Source organism: Triticum aestivum, chromosome 1A (genome assembly GCF_018294505.1).
Source record: "Triticum aestivum cultivar Chinese Spring chromosome 1A, IWGSC CS RefSeq v2.1, whole genome shotgun sequence".
NCBI lineage: Eukaryota > Viridiplantae > Streptophyta > Magnoliopsida > Poales > Poaceae > Triticum > Triticum aestivum.
Genome location: NC_057794.1, coordinates 96,829,922 through 96,836,211, shown reverse-complemented (window position 1 = coordinate 96,836,211; position 6,290 = coordinate 96,829,922). Strand labels below are relative to the sequence as shown.

General features: G+C 42.1%; 1 pseudogene; it reads left to right on the top strand.

Moving 5' to 3' along the window:
- The first annotated feature begins 4,432 nt into the window (after positions 1 to 4,432).
- Positions 4,433 to 5,923, top strand: LOC123191927 (ribosomal protein S4, mitochondrial-like; annotated as a pseudogene).
- The last annotated feature ends 367 nt before the right edge of the window (positions 5,924 to 6,290 follow it).

Below are 6,290 nucleotides of genomic sequence, written 5' to 3'. Positions count from 1 at the left end.
TAAGCATATCCTATGGTAAATGTGGTACCTGGTCCAGTCAACTTGGAAGTAGAAACTGACCACTAGTGGGTGTCAATTAAAAAGTCACTCTGTGGCTAACGCTTCTACTGCTGTCGGCAGGGCTTAGTCTCTTGTGGTTCATTTCCACCGGAGAGCATCTGTTTGAATAATTAGCGTATATAGTTGATCACTCTAATGACAATGGATTCGATTCGCAAATTTCTCGTGATTGACCGAAGGAAAGGTTAGCGACTGCTCTCCCTACGGAATCTCAAGTAGAGCCATTGCATAGCTGGCAGACACAATGGGCTCAGGGTTTCGACTGCTGTTCATTCCGATCTTAGGTCTCGCTCAGCGAATTCAGAAGGGTTGGGTCCTTTGTCAATGACTTACTTTCCTAGTAGCAGAGATGCAAGAATAACTACTTTCTTCTGCTAGGCGTTTCTTTGTTGCCAGCTGAGAAATAATACTCGTTTTTTTCGGATGAGGGGGAGTGTCTTTGTTTGTTCAACGTGCAGATCCGGGAGGAAGGGGCAGGACTTGTTGTTCGGGCAGTCTAGTTTTGTTTTTGTTTGGTGCCAGTTTCCCAGTGAAGGAAGTAGGGCTTGCTGTTCCAACAACCGCTCTCTTCTCTCTCCGCTCCCTGATGTCTTCTCTTTGTCTTCGGTATAGTATATATTTTTTTTGATTCAGATTCACTCATAACTATAAGAAGAGTGTGGGATGGAGGAATGGATTACGGAAGGATACAGATTCCTTATAAAATGGATTAAGGTGGGTTTCGGAAGGAGGAAGGCTCGTTTCATTATCGAATATCGTGTAGAACTCACTTGCCCTGCCTTTTGCTAGGAGAGTGTAGTTCGAGCATTCTATTGTGTGCTCGATCCGTGATATGCAAAGCAATCTCCCATTTACTATTGATCTAATGACAGTTGATTGAGACTTGCCATTGTCGTCTTTTGAAAGCGAACTCTTATCTGGTTGCACTCGGGTTCTCCTGTCGACTTGTTTTTCAATAGTAAATCACAGGCAGTATGCCCTATTTGAAAACATGCAATGAGGGTACGAGCAACACTCCCCAAACTTGGCATGACTCATCGCCATCTTGTATTCATGATCTTACCTCTATTGGTCACAAATGCATAGCATAGGATCGAGTGGATCGGCACCCAATAGGCCAGATTTTCCTATCTTTGATGTTAGAAGTGATTCCAATCTATTTTTATATAGTGATAGTTCACACATTAGCAATTAGCACTGCCTCAAAGCAAACATAGGAACTAGGGAGTTCATCGAGAGAAAGTCCCTTTAGTTTCGTACTTCCCTGTTTCGGATTTGCATATGTCTTTAATCGCAATAGTTGTAGAGAAATCCCTCAATCACGAGACAATCCTCCAGGACAAAGGTACTTCCAAAGCTCAGAAGGTTCATCTGTGCATGAAAGGAATGAAACAAATTCCATAGAAAAAATAGGAAAATCCCCACCGAGATCGGTACCTATCTAGATCCCCAGCTTCGACAACAAAACTCCTTCGCATTTTGTGACCATTCCCGCGAGGACTACGATTCGGATTATCTAATGTCATCCCCAAACAGAATTACACCTCTTAAGAGGAAGGGACGGCCCTCTATCCGGTGTGGTTCCTACGAATTATTGTCTGGTTCCGAATCCAGGTCCCTCTGCCCTTGCTTTTTTTTATTCCATAGGGGTATGGATTGAAGTAATCACTAATCCAGGAAAGATGGATCTTTAGCTAGAAAAACGAAAAGACAATACGCCATGTATCAAAACAATAGGGATAGGGGTACTTGTATACCACCTACGAATAGGAAGATCCTGGGTTTTGTAAGAAAACTACGAATAGGAAGATCCTGGGTTTTGTAAGAAATCCAATTTCATCAATTCTAAGCACGGTAACGACAGTGCTCCTATCCAACGGCCGGGGATCTATTCGATTTCTCAATTTGCTAATGTCGATAAGCTTAGGTTGTTATTTCATCGTCTTGCGCTAAAAAGGCACCCTCCTATTATGCTAACAAAGGGACGGATAACGGCAAAGCGGAACAGCAATAGCGAAAGCAGGTACAGTAACGGCGCAATCCCTAAAAAAGAATCAAAATAGAGAAATTTAGAGCGTTGCGAATTTCCTTCTTTTGATAATGCTACCCACACAGTCACGGCTCCTATCCGGTCACCGGGTTAAACAATTGATTCCTCTCAACGCATCCCCGCGGTAAAGAGCTAGTCGTATTCTTTTGATAATTCTCTAGTTGTATTCAAGCAAGAGTCCTCGGCATCCTACGAAAACAAGCGCTAGGAATATCAATAGAGTTAGCATTAGCGTCCTGGCCTTTGCTTGGGGATTCCTCTATGGAATTCCAAATATGCCATTGCTTTGCCTTTGCTCGTCCCTTTGATTCAATCCTTCTTCTCCTCGAAAGCTACAACTAGAAAATATATTCTTCTTTGCCAGTGCGAACCCTTCTTTTGAATAACAACCATTGGCAAGACTAGCGAAATACAAATACTAATCCGAGGAAAGCCCATCCCTACTTCCCTTTGCTGTTGTTCCTCGAAATCCTCTACTAGTCATTGGTTTCAAAGCAAAGGTATCCGGTATAGGGGGTCGTGGGCAGGTTAGTGTTTCATTTCGATAGGTGATAGTGGTATACCCAAACCATATGGTATAGGTCTTGGAAAGGAAAGTAAATCAAGTCCATCTTATAGGATTTCTTCACTTGCTTGGGCTTAAGCGGTACCAGTACCCGGAGAATAGTTCCATTCTCTTTCTCCACATGACACCCTTGTGTTGTCAAACTAATGAATCCCTCTCCGCCCCTGCTCCAACAAAGCAATAAGCACTAGGGCATCCACCCACCCGCCAGTTCGAATAGCCGGTTTCCTCCCCTTCCGCTCAAGCTAAAGGTTCTGGGCTACGGCTTCCGGTTTCGTATTCCGGTTCGTCTTCGGATAGCATTAGAAAATCCCTTTCATGCCTTGCCAATACAACCATTATTTTTCTTAGCCGAGGAGCCTTTGGAACTACCGTTGTTGGATCGGATTGAGCCATTATAGGATCGGATAAAGATTCACTCTTTACCAATGCCTGCTTCCTTGGTTTCCTACTTTCTGCATCGAAAGTGACTTTTTGCTCAGTATCGAGAACCACTTCTTCTCCTTTTCGAGGCGTAGATCGCCCGTCATCTGATTTGCTTCGTCAAAGCGGATAGCATTATGGAATTGATTATATTCGTAGAAAAAGCACCCCTATTTAATAAGTCCTCGGAAATGATCTCATCCAGTACTTCTCTCAGCCTATTTGCCAAGACTTTGGAGCATAGCTTGTAAATGACATTGCACAAAGATATCGGCCTATACTGTGATATTTCTTGGGGGTTCTACTGTCAGCAAGTGCACTATTATTTACTTCACCACGTACTTAAAGAATTGTTGGTAGCAAAGAACAGCACCTGATAGAAAGGATGCTAACCAAGCCTCTTCTATTTAAGCAAGGCTAAGCCAGAATAAGGGGTACAGTAGGCTGGTGACCCTGATGATAGCACTAAGACTGCCTCGGGAATCTCCTCAATCGTTGAAGAGTGCCTCGGGAATTGAATAAAAGCACTGATATCCATATAATCCTACAATTATGCTATATTCTCTTGAAGAGAAGACACTTGAACTTTGTCATGTGCTATTGATCCTTCTGAACCTAAATTCACATTGGCATTCTAATCTTTGATTATTTCTTAATAAATTCGACCCGGAAGGCTTTTTAGCTGAACATAAGGAGTGGTGTGCGGACCCACAGGCAGTTACCAATATATCATTAGATTAGTTAATTCCCACGCGCCAAACAGGCGTCACCACACTGCCTCCCAAAGGCTTCTTTTAGGCTTCCCCGCCACATCACACGCTTGCTTGCTTTTGCTAATCCGATCCAGAAAAAACGAACATTCTCCCCACGTGCTTCGGGCCTTGCAATAGCAGTAGATGCTACCGATGTGGTGTCATTATCAGTGATTCCTCAATCGATCAGAAGAAAGGGAATATAACCTGCCCCTCATTGTCCTTCAATCATGGTGCAATGAATATCGTAGATAGAGTGATTTCGATCTCATATAGCTAGCTTTCCTTTCAAAGTGAAACGATTTTCCTTTTACGTTGAGATATTTGAATTGGATTTTATTTCACCACTACTATCGTAACGCACAGAAAACACTGACGTTTCCGCTCGCTTTCAACCACTGCCACTTTACCTGAGCACTGTGACGCAGTCGGTCAAGTATTGAGTTTCTGCTAGTAAATCAAGGACTTATGAGAACTGAAAAGAAAAAAATGAAAAAAGGAATTCTCATAGTTCATTGAATTAAGGGAGGGCCATTCGTGGGGGGTTCGTGGAAGAGTTGGGTTCGATTCCCTTTATACGCAATGTGGCGAAAAAGACTGATTCAACGAAATATGCCATGCCAGCATTAAGATTTAAAACGTGTCGTCTACTTCCAGGAAATGTTCGGAACAGAGAACTTTCTCTAATCCAACGCCGTATTCTCCGAAGATTGAGGAACAAGAGGAGATCCATTAAAAGAAATCTTTCTTGGAGAGAAAATCTAAACAGTAACATCAAATCACAAACTACACGAAAGTTGTCTCTTTATTATGGGGATTTACCCATAAGGGAGATGCATAGAGGAAGAGAACGAACTTCATATATCCCTTTTTTACTCAATCAAGAAACAAGATCGGACGTGATTCCGGTTCGTCTCCATTTTAGTGACACTCTTCCTCAAGCAAGGCAGCCGATAAGTCATCGAAGGGTTTGTTTGAATAATGGACTGGTGACCATTACTCATTTGAAAGTTTCCCATGGTGATCTAATATCTTTTAAAGAAAATGACGCGAGAACCCGCGGTTTTGAAATAAGGAGATCTTTCTATATCGACATATCAGTTGGAAAAATCATAGGCAAATTCCTATCGGCCATATCAGTTGGAAAAAGAAGAGGCAAATTCCTACCGGCCAGAATCTGGAGAAGAACAAAAAAAGAATGGTTCCACTTACTCACAACTCAGAGGGGATGCCGCTTACTACTCAAATCCAAGGAATTGCAAAAGTTGCGTTCTTATATGCAAGAAGAAGACTTTGAAAGAACAAAGAAGTTTGGATCCGCAAAAGTATGCTTAGGCAGTTCCTTCACTGAGCACAACAGAATGAAGAGGAATTTGCTTCGTTTCAAATACTTCTTCTTATTGAAAAGAGGGAAGGAGAAAAACCGAAATATTCCTACTCAAACAATAAGTCCTTTTGTAGAAAAGTCTTCTTTATATAGTAATTCGACCTATTGCTCCGGATCCCCATTTACTAGGAAGATAAGAATCAAAAGGATCGAACTACCTACTCATTATTCGGAGGTGAATCATAGAACACTAAAAGCTGTGGTATCTTATGGACCTAACATAGGTCACATCCCTCACGACATAAGATTGAAAGATCCAAACCTTCCTCTTCGGAGCGGAAACGGACGTGGCCAAAACATATAAAAAAAGATCGGCCTAGTCGCTCATAGGGACATATCTATCCGGATAGTGGATAGTCTAGATCAATTTTGAGAAAAATCTCTCTCTATATAGATAGGTATCTCTGTGGATAGAGATAAAGATAGGGATCCCTATAAATCGAAATATATGGAAAAAGTGCACTTTTTGACTACTACTACTATTTCTTAGACTTTTTCAAGGAAACATCATTTTTTCGATTTTGACTGAATTGGTCGGAGCGTAGACGAGCAAGCAGAGCCCAGGAAAGAGGTCAGATCGTCATAGAGCAGTCGACTATAAGTATAAGACTGCTGGCCTGAGAGAAGGCAGTCTCTCTCGGGAAACATGGCCCAATTTCTCTTCTTTCTTTTCACACGGGCAACAATTGGGAATAAAACAGACCATGAACATGAGTTTAAAATGTAAAAAAAAAAGGGAAGAGTGCATTCTCCACTTTCTTATCTCGAAAATGCGTAATATAGTGATGTCATGTGTCTGTTTCTCTGAAAAGGTGGGTCAGCCCTTAGGGCAAACAGTAGTGCCAGGTTCCATTGTGGAACGGTCGTTTGCCGGTGACCTTTGTCCGCTGTAGTACGAGTGACTGGCACATCGCATCCAATCTCTCATGTCAATGAGTCAGTTAGAAAACAGCTCCAAATGAATCAGTGATTTCCCCTTTATATCCCTCGGAACCAAGGGGAACAAGATGAGATTCCGTGTTCACTTATCGATTCCAAAATGAATCGAATTCG